The sequence below is a fragment of the Oryx dammah genome, unplaced genomic scaffold (genome assembly GCF_014754425.2).
Source record: "Oryx dammah isolate SB20612 unplaced genomic scaffold, SCBI_Odam_1.1 HiC_scaffold_29, whole genome shotgun sequence".
NCBI classification, from domain to species: domain Eukaryota; kingdom Metazoa; phylum Chordata; class Mammalia; order Artiodactyla; family Bovidae; genus Oryx; species Oryx dammah.
The window spans coordinates 91191156-91205624 of NW_024070213.1; the positions used below are offsets into that span (position 1 = coordinate 91191156).

General features: G+C 50.3%; 1 long non-coding RNA gene across 1 annotated transcript in view; it reads left to right on the plus strand.

Annotated features, from left to right (window-relative positions):
* Nucleotides 1-11333, plus strand: part of LOC120858357 — a 32070-nt gene extending 20737 nt beyond the window's left edge. The window contains exons 3-4 of the long non-coding RNA XR_005719838.1: nt 8735-8790; nt 10559-11333. This is a non-coding gene — a long non-coding RNA (uncharacterized LOC120858357). The remainder of the gene's footprint in view (nt 1-8734; nt 8791-10558) is intronic.
* Nucleotides 11334-14469: the final 3136 nt, after the last annotated feature.

The window sequence follows — 14469 nt, forward strand, 5'->3', positions numbered from 1 at the left end:
TTCCTTTAAGGGTTTTTTTAATCCCCCAAAGTGGGAATTTGGGGTTGTAGGTGTTGGGAAGAGGAGCAGCAGAGAGCTGGGTCTGGTGCTGGGTATGCCTCCCTATCCCTGTTTAGACCCCGCCACTATAGCTGGGCTTCCTGGTGGCTCAGATGGTAAACAAGCCTCCTGCAATGCAGATAAACCTGGGTTCAATCCCTGGGTAGAGAGGATACTCTGGAGAAGGGAATGGCTACCCACTCCAGTATTCTTGCCTGGAGAATTCCATGGACAGAGGAGCCTGGTGGGCTACAATCCATGAAGTCACACAGAGTGGGACTTGATTGAGCGACTAACACTTTCACCATAATTGATGCCACACAGAAGTGACTTAGACTTCCCCGGAGCAGCAGCAGCAGATATCTTCTTAGGAGGTCAGGATCAGGCTCTCTAATTCAGAAGCAGGAACTAAGGGCATCCACACTAGAAGGGGTGCTTCCTGTTTCCCTTCCTGCATAGAGTTGGAGAGGTCTTCTGCCACCCTCTGAGGGCTCCTAGGCAATCTGCAGGAGAATGGAAGGAAGAAGGAAGAGAGCCAGAGGCTAGCCACATCAGCCTCTCCCACACCCCATATATAAACAGTAGAACAGGCAGCAGGGAACAGAGGGACTCCAGAAGTCCAGAATCCCAGTTCTTAGGTCTCTCTGGCATGGATGGCCCTCTGGCCTTGGAAGAGCTGGAGGCAGTGTGGTACTGTTTAGTGGCTTGGGGAGGGGGTGAGGACAGTTGTTGGGAGGAACCGGCCAAGGAAGCTAATGAATGCCTTCCATGTTTGGCTAGGGAAGCAAAGGAATGAACTTAAGGGCCTCTAGGGAAGTGATGGCTGTACTGAAGTCCCCCTCCCATCCCCTCCAACTGTATTCCTCCCTGGGAAATCATTTCAATGGGCTTGTGCTTATCTGCAAGTGGGGAATAATTATAAATTATTAATTCATAATTACGACTGTTGGTGCTGACCATTGCCCTCCAGTGGGCTCCTTGATTTCTTTCTCCCCTGTGAAGCACAGGGCAGCCTCTGTTAGCCCCTGCCCTCAGAACAAGCAAACTAAGGCCAGCCCCTTGAACTCAGCCTCTATGTGGAATGATGGCCTCAATGTGCGCCACATAGAGTATTTGCACTCAATAAACCACCTCCCAGGAACTTCAGATTTCAAAGTGCTTTGTAGGCTTGGCTCTTAGAAAGACAGAGTGGGGACTAGACGCAGGACTCCAACAAGAAAAGCATCTTGGCCAACCGTGTGTGGAGACAGGAACTAAGATTTGGCGACAGGACTCCCAGGTGCAATGTTCAAGTGATTTGGGATCAAGGATGGGTGGTCTGCCTCCCCTGCCCTGAGGGGATGATGGCTCTGTCAGCCCTCTGGGGACCCCTGAAGACACACTGGGCTCCTTTTCCTGACCTCCCTTTCCCCCACCTCACTCCCCTGTAGGAGGCACCACACCCTGGGACGCTTGGGGGTGGGGAAGTAGAATCCATCAGTTGTTTCACATCTGTAATGGCCTAGAGAGAAAGCTGTCCAGAGAGATAATTTCCCTTTAAATCCCTGCCTGCAGCTCACCTCCCTCTGCACTGAGACAGTTCTCTTCATCCCCTCTTCCTGCCTTTCCCGTCCTCCGGAAATGGGATGGCCGAGGCAGCTCCCCCAGCTGCACCTAGAGAGAGACAGAAGTAAGGAAATGAGGAGAGGGGTTCAGACCTCCTACTTCCCATGACTTGTCCCTCTATTCCTCAAACCCAGCTTAACATCTGGTACCAGGGCCCTCCCACCTCCCTCCCCTGACTCTCTCTCAGGGAAAAGAAGCCCTCTCTTCCTCCCCAGGCAAGGGCTGCTGTGAGAACACCACCACTGGGGACCCGGCCCCCATGCATCTCTCCATGCTGCCTGGTCCCAGATAAGCCAGTGGCCCAGCCAGTGCATCACCACTTCCTGTCCCAGTGGAGCTGGTCCACAGAGTAATCTCAGCCACCATCCCAAAGTTCACTCGCTCTTCCTTCAGGCCACCCTAGCGTCCCTGGGTCTCTCACAAGCCAGGAGGCAGGTAGGAATCCCATCCAGAGAGTCCTCTGGAGCTGGCAAGTATATTTTAATTTACTGTTTGATGGCAAATAAAGAGACCTTGGGAAAAAAGGGAAGGAGCAACTGTGCCCGGCATCCTCCCCAGCGGCCCCTCCTCTGGACATTGGCTTTCTCCACGAAACAGTGCACTGTTGTTCTTGGACAACCATTCCCCACCATCTCTGTTGGAAGGGTTTGAGTTTCACCCTCCGTTCACCCCCATTAATCACCCCAGCAGCTAAACATCACCCAGCCCCCTCTGGCCCTTTCTCTTCTTCTTGCCCTTAGTATTCATGGCGGGCATTCCTCACTGCTTCAGGCCTCACAAAGACCCCTCCTCTGACACAAGTTCCCTCCCCGTCCCAGCCACCCAGTCCTGATGATGGGCTCTGCTCAGCGGTCCTGGTCCTGCTGTTCTCCGACTGCCAGCTCCTTCCCACATCCTCCTTCAGGCACCTCAGCCCTTCCCCACAGACCCTGTCCAGCCTCTCCCACCCACCACCACTCTTTCCTTCATGCCATCCACGTGTAGCCCCTCTCTACCCTTTCCCCCAATATATTCCCTGGGACCTTCAGATACCAGCTGGGAAGCACTTCCCTTCCAGCTTTGAGAAACTGAGTAGCTAAAAGCATGGGTTTTGGAGTCAAGTCCCAGCTCTGTCACTGGCTGGTTGTATGACCTTAGGCAGACTCCCTAACTTGTCTTAGACATCCACAAAATGGACATACCCACTGACCTTATGGAACAGTTGTGTGGATCAGATTAAATTTTATTTGCATGGATCCAAGCATTCAGCAGGAACTTGATAAATGGTGGTTATTAATATCAAGCTTCTTGTAAGGAGGGAAAAAGATGCTCTTCAGATTCCAATAAAAGTGAAGGAATCGCCTCCTCCAGCATCTAAACAGGAGGGAAAACGATGATGGTGTCGTGCAGACAGGCAGCACCCTACACCAGCAGCCACTCTCTTCTGTTAGCTCTCTAGGGTCACATCTTTTGCCACACATTGGAACTGCCTCGGGAGCTTTAAGAAATACTGATGCCTGAGTCCCACTTCCTGAGATTCTAATTTGGTTGATTTGGAGTAGTGCCCAGGCTTCTGGATTGTTAAGAACCCCTCAGGTGATGCTAATTTGTAGCCAGGGATTAGGTACGGGCCCTGGGACACGAGAGGTGCTAGAAAGCTGCCATGTTGCCCTTTTCCGGTGTGTTAATGGGAAGTACAGCAGGAAGGGTACTCAGCCTAGAACTTCTTCTCAACTTGGGGCCCCCTCAGCAGCTACATTGCTTCAGGTGGGATTGGCAAGGGGCTGTCACTTAGGATTGACTTGAGATCGCAGAATTTCAGACTTTGATCCTTTTCATTTCTTACAACTATTGGGATTTAGAAAGGGGCCACGCCAAGAGAAAACAGGGGCATGGACAAATGGACCCCTCCAAGGTTCCTCCCTCATCAGAAAAGCATATGATCCCCAGACCACCAGTGACAGAGGTAGAGGCAGCTAGTGGGGAAAATCTGTAGTTACATAGTAAATGGAGTTTCTACCTGGTTGCTACAATAATAGGCCAAGCAATTAGGATACAAGTTTCCAGGATCTTTTCCTATATTTCCAAAAAGACAAATCACCCCCAGGAACAGAATCTGCATATTGTAATTAACTGATAAATATTTCATGCCTGGCTCAAACTTTCTCCTCTTCTATTTAATGGCCACAAACTTGAGCACAGAGGAAACTGGGGAAGAGAGAGGGAGGAGAGGGGAGGGGAGGGAGGCCCCACATTGGCTTTGAGGGAGGGAGAAACTGTCTCAGCTGCTTCTTTACTTCCCTCCTGTTCTTTTAAAGGAACATTGTTCATCTGAGAAAATCAGGTAGGTCCCAGGTGGCAGAAGATGTAACTTGGGCTTCTTGACCTTAGCCCTGACCTCCCCCAGAAGAGGCCAGTTTCTGGTGACCCCAGGGCGCTGGGAGCTGCCTGCTTTGGAGTCCAAGGGCCCAGTGTTTGAATATAAGCTCAGTTCTGCCATTTATTAACCAGTTGGTTTTTAAGAAATTTACTCAATTTATCTGAAACTCAGTTTCTTCATCTGTAAAACAGGCATAGCGATCTTTTCCTTGTAGGGTTGCCTGTGCCCAGAAGTATTACACCTGATAACTATTGTTATCAACAGTGACAATGGAAAATGATTAGTCACTCCATTGCATCACATTGCATTGTATCTCTTCCCTTGCCCAACCCCATCCCAAAGTTTATGGCACTTAATCGAATGCTTCCTGTGAATGGGGTGAATACCTTACCTCATTTAATCAACACATCTATGTGAAGGGAGTATAGTATTACCTCCATTATTATCTGTATTATGCAAATAAGGGAAGTGGTACCTGTAGCAGTTGAGTATCTAGCCCAGGGTCACCCCAGGATGGGCTTAAGGGCAGAGGCTTTGTGGTCTTTGATAGTTTCAAAGTTGGGCTCTGCTGTTTCATAATAGCTATAGGATGCTGGGCGGAGTAAGCTACTAACCTCTCTCAGTTTCTTCATCTGTAAATTGGGACTATTCATGGTACCTATGCTCAGCCCCTCAATTGTGTCCAACTCTTTGCAACCCTATGGACTGTGGTCTGCCAGGATCCTCTGTCCATGGGATTTTCCAGGCAGGAATGCTGGAGTGGGTTGCTATTTCCTTCTCCAGGGATTCATGGTACCTACCTGGAAGATAACTGTGGTACTTAAGTGTGAAATTTACGGGCAGTGCCTGACTCAGTACTGGCACTCCCAGGTGCCCACCAAGTATCAGTCATCCTCATTTTGATCCCCATTATACCAGAAGTGGCCTTCGGCAGCTCAGCCCTGGTGTCTCCTGCTGTTTAGTGGTATTTGGAGGTTAAGTGTGTGAGGTTCTCCACAAGCCACAGAGCTGCTCTCTCATTAACTCCCCCCATCTCCCCACACACACTTCAGTACTCAGGACTTGGGAAAAAGGACACTAAACAGATTATGACTCCATTTCGGGAATTAAATCAAAACTCAAGACTAACTCAATTTGGCTTCCTACGAGAGAGAAAGGTTAAAAGGGAGTGAGGAGGCGTCTGGGTGTGCTCTCAGAATGGTAATCGGTTCTGGGTCCTTGCCCCCAGCTCTCACAAGGGCCCTTGCCTGAGGGGGATACCCTGGGGTGGGGGAGCAGAGGGGCCTTAGAGCTCAAGGTCACCTGGAGTGGCAAGGGGTTGGAACATTTCCCCAAGCGGGATCTTCTCCTCACGGCCCTCAGTCAGCCCAGCCCTTGACTGAAGGGGATCCCAAGACTGGAGAGGATTAGGGCTTAAATGGGTAGGTGGGCCTTGAGGTGGTCACCTCAGAAGGAATATCTGTGCTGACCTGCTTCTTAAGACATGGAAGCAACACTGATACTATTGTGTTTTACGTTCAGATACACTTGTTAGACAGCCCGAAGCACTGTGACCTGTGTTCTTGCATGAACATACAGTCTACATGTGAATATCTGCCCAACTCTCATTCAGCTTCCTGCATTAGCCCAGATGATTCTGAGCAACATGAAATAAAAAGTAAAAATCGATTTCTACTTCCGGAAAAGTGATAATTTTCCACAGCATTTCCTCCTTTGCTGCTAACACTTTCCTTCCAGTCTTATAAAGACCATATTTCCCCTTATACAGAAGGGGAAACTGAGGCTCAAGGAGATGGGTAGCTTGAGTCACAGAAGCAGTAGATACAAGGTTGAACCCCGAACAGAAACCAGTGCCTTGAGGAGGAGACAGGGCAGGAAAAGCCCCGCTTTGGGTTTCACCTGGAGGTCCCAGGCCTCCCCAAAGTCCAGTGGGATGGGGACAGCGCCTGGGAGGCCGTCGCTGCGGAGGGAGGGACTCAAGGGCTCACCGAACAGCGGGGCCTCGGGCGAGAGCGTCGCCAGCGCGTCCTCATTCCGCGATTACTGTCAGGGGACCATCCATCAGCGCTGCCCGGGACGCTCGGCCAGACTGCCCGCCGCCCGCCCGGGTCTCTCCAGATCGCATTAGCGTGGGGTGAGGGCGCGCAGCGGCACCGGCTGCTGGGAGAGGGGCGGGCTGGCCACGCTGGGGGGCTGGGGACCTGGGCTCCCGCAGTGGGGCCGCTGCAGGGGCAAGGCGGAGGCTGCTTTAGGGGGTCTTCCAGTCTCCCGGCTCTGGCGTCTTAAGGTCGAGGAAGGGGGCAGTAGGACACGGGGGCGGGAGCCCGCCCCCCCCAACCCAGAACACACAGGGCTCCAGGGACCAGGCAAGGCAGTTCAGGAGACCTCTCTCACTCTTTACGGGTAAAGAGGAAAATGGGAAAGGGTTGGTTGGGGAGGGGAGAGACTGAGATAGGGAAGGCAGTGGATTAAGTGGGACTTGTTTATTCTTTGCTCAGTGTCTGACTCTTAAGTGACCCCATGGACTGTCGCCCGCCAGGCTCCTCTGTCCATGGGATTTTCCAGGCAAGAATACTGGAGTGGGTTGCCAATTCCTTCTCCAGGGATCTTCCCAACCCAGGGATGGAACTCAAGTCTCCTGCATTGGTAGGTAGATTCTTTACCACTGAGCTACCTGGGAAGCCCCGTTAAGTGGAAGACAGGGACTTAAAAGGGGAGAAAATCGAGGAAGTAAAGAGAATGGAAGAGGAACAGATACGCAGGGGTGAAAAAAACCTTAGAAATAATCTAGCGCAGCCCCCTCATTCTACAGAGGGATAAAGTGAGGCCCAGAGTTTGGCCAGCTCTCCCATAGCCTTCCCTGCTCAGTTCGTCCTCTGGGGATGGGCAAACCTCACTGGTTGCCATAAGATCAAAACCAGCCGGCTTGAGGTTGAACATGAAGAAGTACTTCCTGGTCCCACAGTCTGGAACCACTTTTTTTGGCTGAGACTCTAAAGCAGCTGTCCTTCCCTGAGTGCGGAGTTGGCACCATCTGCCAGGGAAAGACTTGTCCACTGCAGTCAGATTCCCTGGTCTGCCTGTATAAGCCTTGGTGCTGACATACTGGGGGGCTCCAGAGAGCCTGGTTCCTATCCATGGGGCTTGTGCTCTAGACATGGATGAACTCCCATCTCTCTGGCCTCCTCTCCCGTCCCTGCCAGCTCTGCAATATCATGGAATCCCTGAATCCTTGGCAGCCCTCAGATCATCTCATCCTTCCTCCTGCCTCTGGACTGTATCTGAGTGGTTCCTGCTAACCCAAGCCAGCTTCTCTCCTTCAACCTGTTTCCTGACAATCATGAAGTCCCCCCTTACGTCTCAACTTGATCCCTCCATCCCTGTGGTCTTTCATCATCACTTTGGTGGGATTTTGTCATGACCAGGACTGAAACAGAACATTCTTTCTACAAGTAAACACTCCTCCTTTCCAGGGGTACCCAACCCTCAGTGGCCAGGCAGGGAGTGGGGACAACCTCCTTTTGAGAGCTCTGGAAACTTCTCTTTCCTCTCTCTCTGAAACCAGCTCCTATATGTGCTGAGGTAGGGATTGTCTTTTGAGAAGGTTTCATCTTTCTCCACAGCCCAGGTTACACTCAGAGGAAGGCAAATGTGAGGGAGTTTCCAATCCCAGCCTCTGCCTCTGAGTCTGGCCCCTGAAGAGGCCTGAGGCTCAGTAGAGGAGAGAAATGAACAGAGCTGGGACAGGGGCAGATTCTCAGTACCCCCTTTCCAGCCCCTACTCCCAGTGACAGGGCCCCTACAGGACAAGAGAGATATTCCTGACGCTCCAGTCTAAAGGCCATAGATAGGGATGCCCTCAGGACTTGTTTAGTTGCTAAGTTGTGTCTGACTCTTCCAAGTGGAAAAGCCTGGGAAAGAGGTTGTTTTTGCAGCCGCTGATGCTTTATCCAGAGGAGGATCTCAGCCTCACCCCAGGAGCAGTGCTGGAAGCTGAGAGGTTGGGAGTATACAGTGAATTCTTCCAAGGGCATGCTAGTCAAGGGGGTTGAAACACTCGGGCCAGAAAACCATCCAAGGAAGGAAGCCATGGCAATAACTCTGTCTCTGCACTAACTCCACATACATTGTCTCATGTGATCCTCAGCGCCGGGTGCAGCGCCTGGCACAGAAAATATGCTTGTTGTACAAATAGATTCATGAAGAGCCCTAGGAGGAAGGTCACGATCCTCAATTATAGATGAAGAAACAGAGGCACACAAAGGTTAAATGACTTGCTCAAGGTCACGTGTCTCATTGGGGCAGGGCCAGATTTCAGGGGAGAGCTACTTTTGTGGTCGAGGGTGCTGGAGAAGAGGAAGGCAGGAAGGGAGGGATAAACGATCAGACTCCAGACCGGGGGTGTGGGGTGGGGGGGGAACAGAGGAGAGCTGCATAAAGAGATGACTCCCTGGACAAAGATGACGTTTCAGACCATGCAGCTTTAGAATTATCTCACTGAAGGTTGACTGGTAGCATACACACAGCCCTGCGCATAACATGGAGAGGTCGAGGGGGCGACTGGTCCATTAAAGACCAAGAGAGGGAGTTGACACCGACAGTCTGGACACATGACCCCTTAATGCCCCTCGGTGCTGTAGCAGTCTCACTTCCCTGGATCTATTCTTGTTGTTGTTATTATTATTGTCATTGCTTCTGTCTGATTTTAATTATCTTATTTTTTTCAAATAGGAAATACATATACATGGTTGAGAACTCAAAAGGCATCAAAAGTTATACAGTGACAAGTAAGTCTCCCTCCCACATGCTCAGGACTGCCAGGGCACCCAGGTCCTCTCTCCATTCTAACCACAGCAACCACTGGCTTGTAGAACCCTCCAAAGATATTTTCTTCTTCTCCTGGCTTGTACCCTAAAGTCACCACAAAGCTGAGTTGAGCACAGAGGTTTGGGAGAGAGGGGTAAAGGGACACACCTGGACTGGTGGGTCTGGGAGGACCAAGTACCTTCAGTTCCTCCCACCCCTCCCTGCTGAGATGACTGCATGCCTTGGGAGCTCAGAAGCCTTGCAAGTGAGAGGGAGGGGTTAGGGGTCCCAGCCGAGGCAGGAGCCCTTTCCAGGGCTCTAAGGCCCCACTCTGCCATCTCAGGACCCTCAGTGTTCACCTGGCTGAGGCATCACCCAGTTGGGCCCTGCTCAGGTTCTCCAGAGAACCAGTCTCCATACCTTTCCTCTCCTACCTGTTGCACTGTTGGGAAGTCTTCCTGGATGTCTAACTCCAACTCCTTTTACTTTTGGTGCAGCTCATGGTTTTGGCTTCTGCCCTCAGTGGAGATGCAACGTTCTCTTTGAGATGATGACTCGATTCCCTCCCTCCATGAACATACACAATAACATACACCCTCCCCCACCTTGAAGACCTCTGAATTCCCATCCACCCATCATTTCCAATCACTTCGTTCTTGCCTGGTACATCCCTTTGGTATTATTATCCCACAGTGCTTCTTGGTCACTGAGGTGATGATATTCCAACATAAAGTCAAGTCTTCCGCCAGATTCAGGGGGTAGATCCAGGCCAGTCTCTTTGCCAACAGAATCCCTCCAGTTTTAGTGATGGCCCAGCACAACTCTTGCACTTGTGGGCATCACCTTGACCCTCCCCTCCCGCTCTGGTCCTCATTCATGGCCTGCAGTGTGATGAGGCATAAGTGGACCCCATCCTAGGATGGCTTCCCCTGCCTTCCCTCCAAATCTCATCTTTTGTGTTTACTCATTAAGCAGTTATTATTACTGAGCACTAGTCTAGGTTCTTGGGATACACTGGTGACCCAAACAGAGAAAGACACCCACCCATGTCAAGTTTACATTTTAGCAGGATGAGACAGATAATAAACAATACATTATTAGATAAGTAAATTCTATTATATATTAGGTGGAAGTTATTACCAAAAAAAAATAAATCAGAGAAAGAGGGATCAAGATGAAGGAGAAGTCTGCAATTTTAAATATTTTAGTCAAGGAGGTCTCACTGAGAATATAGTATTTGAATAAAGACCTAGAGATGAGGATGTAAGTTAGTCCCGCAACTATGTTGGGGAACAGAACTCTAAGCAGAGGGAATAGCTGATGCAAAGGCCCTGGGGCAGGTATGTGCCAGGCAAGTTTGTGGAACCTGGAGGCCAGGGAACAAGGAGAAGAGGGGGAAGGGATGATATCAGAGAGGTAATGAGGGGGCCCGGTGACACAGGGCCTTGAAGGCTGTCTTAAGGAGTTTGATTTTTATTCTGAATGGAGAGGACAGATCTGACTGAACTGACATTTTAAATAGGCCTTCTGTCTTTTGTGTTGAGATCAATTGCAAGGGTGGAGGGTGGGTCAAGATGCACAGAGACCTGTTGAAAGGTTCTGGCACTAATCCAGGTGAGAGGTGAGTGGCTTGGACCAGGGTGGCAGCAGTCAAGGTGGTGAGAAGGGCCCAGATTCTGAGTCTGGTGACAGTTTTCCCTTCCTCGACTTCCATCCTCTGCTCTCTTCATGTTCTCTCTTCTTTTCTAGGTTGTATGTTTTCTTTTGCCTTGAAGACTGAGAGCTCCCTGGGGGCAGAGCTCAGTGCCCGTCCCCGGATCTGCCCAGCATCTAGGTGTGAAGGTCAGCAGGCCTCAGGGCTGCCCAGGAGGAGGCTGGTGAGCAGGGCAGTCCGGCAGCCCTCCTCGGTCCCAGGCTCCCTGAGCCGAGGGGAGGAGGCTGCTAACTCTAAAGAGGATGTGATGGACAGTTATTGAAGGCACTCAGCTGGGGGCTCCACTCCAGTCTTAATCTGAGCCGCCCTCGAGGAAATCATAACCAGCTCTTAAAAACATGTTAAGACCAAAGCTAGTGTGTGTGTCTGAGCAGCGCTTCAGACAACTGCTTAATACTGGGGCCCTCTGGGCCTTTGATTTCTCCACCCTTCGCCTGGCCCTCTCCCCCCCATCTGGCTGGTGTTTATCGGCCAAGACATTGTTTAAATCACACTCATTTCCTATAAACATTTCACTTGAAATGCCATCCACTGCTCCAGAAATTCATCTATCACCAGCTCAGGACTGTAGTTGAGGAGCCTCGGGGTGATGGCTCCCCACCTCTTCCTCCTGTCCCCATCACCCCTCCTCCCCTGACCCATACTCTCAGGTTTCACGCCCTAAGAACAACTTCTCTTCAGTGTAACAGCGCGCTTAGTGCCAGGATTATTTATAACGGTTGAGATGGCAACAGGCTACAGGGAACAACCCAGCCCATGGACACTGTCTCTTATGAAGCTCAATAAATGGACTTGGATCGCTATTTACCACCTGGTGTCTCGGTCTCCTCTGTGTTCCCCGCTGGCTTCAGGGGGATATGGGGGGATGGGGGAACAGGGGCCTGGGCCAGGTCAAGGCTGTCCTCAGAGTTTAAGGTTCTTATAAGCCAGGCCCCAAAGAAAGTGAACCCTTGTTCTCTCTCTGTCCCCTGCCTCTCATTTCGGGCCTCAGGTGAGTTCTCCTCTCGGAACTGAGCCGCTTTAAGGGTGTGTTCTCCAGCAGGGAGCCCACTGCTTGCCCAGGAGTTAGACTTGTTTTTATTGTTCAGTCGCTAAGTTGTGTCCAACTCATTGGAACCCCATGGACTGCAGCACTCCAGGTTCCCCTGTCAAACTGGGGAAGGCATCTAATCTCGACTGGAATGGGGTGTGGGAGATTCTGGGGTCTCCTTCCAAGGAAAACTTTGAATTGGCTCAACTCGAGCTAGAGTGGAGGCAGGGGGATGGATGAATTCACTTCCTAAAGACAGAAAGCTTCCTGAGTGACTTTCTCCTCCTCAGCCGTAACAATTAACTAGTTGCCCTAATCTGAAGGCACTCGTGTTAGGGCTGGAGGACCCTAACCCATTGAATGCTCCTCTCCCAATCTCATTTATTTGGTTAGAATCACCTGAAGGAAAAAACGTCACCAGCTCTCCCAGTCCTTCCCGAAGGCCTGATCCAACCACCCCCCCACCAGACACTCGAGTACCTCCAACTCCTTCCCTTCACATCTGTGACCACTTGCTGTGCTGGGGAGGTTCCCAGCTGAGTTCCAGGGAGAGCCCAGGTGAGAAACTTCTAGAAGGTAGGGAGGGATTCAGGGTTAAACCCTAAGTGGGGCAGGCAGGGGAGCAACCCTCGTCTTTGGGGATCAAGTAGCACCCCTTTACAAGCCAAATGAAGAAAAAAGGTTCTAAAGGGAACACATAACTCCATAAAATAAAGGGACATAATTGGGAGCGATATCTAATTTATCTATTGAATGCCTCCTACGTACTCTTTTATCACTTAGATGGACAGAATATAATTGGTGTGCTGAACACCATCAATCTCAGGGCCTGGGCTTCCTGTGCTGGCTACACCTATTACTGTCAGATTATGACACTGTAATACCAAGATCAATGACATTTTAAATGTGCTCCAGTTATGGGCAATTGCTGACAATAAAAACAGTGACAAATTGATGAAACTTGGGCAGCGATGATCTGGTGTCAAAAATAAACCATAAATAATCTGCTTTCCAAACTGGGAGAGGTGCCTGGGACACCAGCTTAAGGGGAAAAGGCCCAGGGAGAGCGGAGCCCCCCTCCACAGCATCTTGGCCACCCAGGAAGCCACACCTGCTTTGGCAAACTCCCTGAAGGCCAAGACTGTGAGCGCCTGATGGGGAGATGCAATGGTGGTCTTGGATTGAAGCTTGGGGTCCCTTCAGAGAGAGTCCCCATCACTTGGACTTTGGGAAGTGCCCCTGTGTGGCTGCCAAGTCGGGGGCCCCCTTTAACGGGAGTCAAGACACCCTCGAGTGGTCTTGTGGGATCCTGCCCACACTAAGGGATTGTTGGTCAAATCACAGAGTCAGATTTAGTCAATGTTAAACCTGGTAGAGACTTTGAGAATCTCTCTTGGCAGACAGTCTGGCTTTGTCCTGCAGGCTGGCTGGCAGAGGGAGGTTCAGTGTCTTTCCTCAGAGAGGCCCGTATACGGGTGTGTTCTGGGCGCCTGGCACCGGTGTGGTAGGAATGAGTTAGAGGCATGTTCCTTTTGGGATCATGGAGTAGACATGGGAAAAGAACGTGGTAAAAACCGACCAAGCCCCCCTGCTCAAAATCATGATGTGTCTCCTTCTCTGGTTTTCACTAATGTTAAAGGTTTCTCAGTGAAAGGCAGCTCTAGGCCTGCAACCAGCAGAGCTATTCAAGGGCGCCTTAAGGCAGACCCTTCTCCAGTTCCTTATTTTTAAGGGATTTATCTTTTGTTTTGTTGTTTCTCTTTCACATTTCCCCCTCATTTTAATAATCACAATTTCTTAATATGGATACTACCGCTGATAACTATGATAAGGTTTAATCTTGGAGAGCATTTATTGAGCAACTACTGCATGCCAAACTCTGTCCCAGGCATTTCACACATATGGTTTTTAACCCCCATAGCAGTCCTTTGAGGTGAAAGTCATTTTCCACATTTAGAGGCTTAGAGATTTGGTGTCTTCCAGAGAGTCACCAAAGGAAGCAAGGAGCAAGAAAGGAATCTAAGATACAGACTCCAAGACTCACCTTTGTTTTTTTCACTGTCCTTTTCACAAACCATTTCATCCCATTTTATAGATGAGGACCCCGAAGCTTAGAGGATCCCTCAAGAACCTAGCTAGTCAGGGCCGAGCTGAACCTAAACCTGGCTTTTCTGACTCCTGTACTAAACCTCTGCTCTTCCCAGGTGTCCCGCAGCTGTCTCCTTCCTCAGGAGGCTGCTACTCGGCCAGGTGCTGCAGCCGGAAGGTGGCAAGTGGCCTCGGTCTGCTTGACTCCAAGCAAGTGGTGGTTGAATCTTCCCTCTGCCACTTGACAGCTCTGTGACCTTAGACAAGTCACTTCACCTCTCCGAGTTTCAGGTGGTTTGAGAATCTAAATGATGTAATCCATATAAAGCATTTGGCACCAGAGCCTGGTGCACAGTAAGTGCTCACTAAATGTAGTCATTAGTGCTATAACCTGGGACAGTGGCAGGGAGTGTGACAAATGAAAAATCAAATCGAGAAGGGACTTCCTGGGGGAGCAGGGCACACACGGAAGCATTTCTCACCTGGGGTATAGAAGCCACTTGGTGGGAGTATCACAGGATACATGAGAAGCCTCCCTGAGGACCACAGAGGTTATTTGATGGCAAATATCATTTTTATATGAAGACATAAAAAATATACTATGAAAAAACATATATATACTCTGTAATAGAATGCAAATTTTGCATAATTTTAAAGCTAAAATTTAAAGCATCAAAAGAATTTGGTCCTTGGTAAGGACCCTTCAAGCTGAGCCCCCAGGCCATGTGTGTGTGCTAAGTCACTTCATTCATATCTGACTCTTTGCGACCCCCTGGACTGTAGCCCTCCAAGCTCCTCTGTCCATGGGATTCTCCAGGTAAGAATACT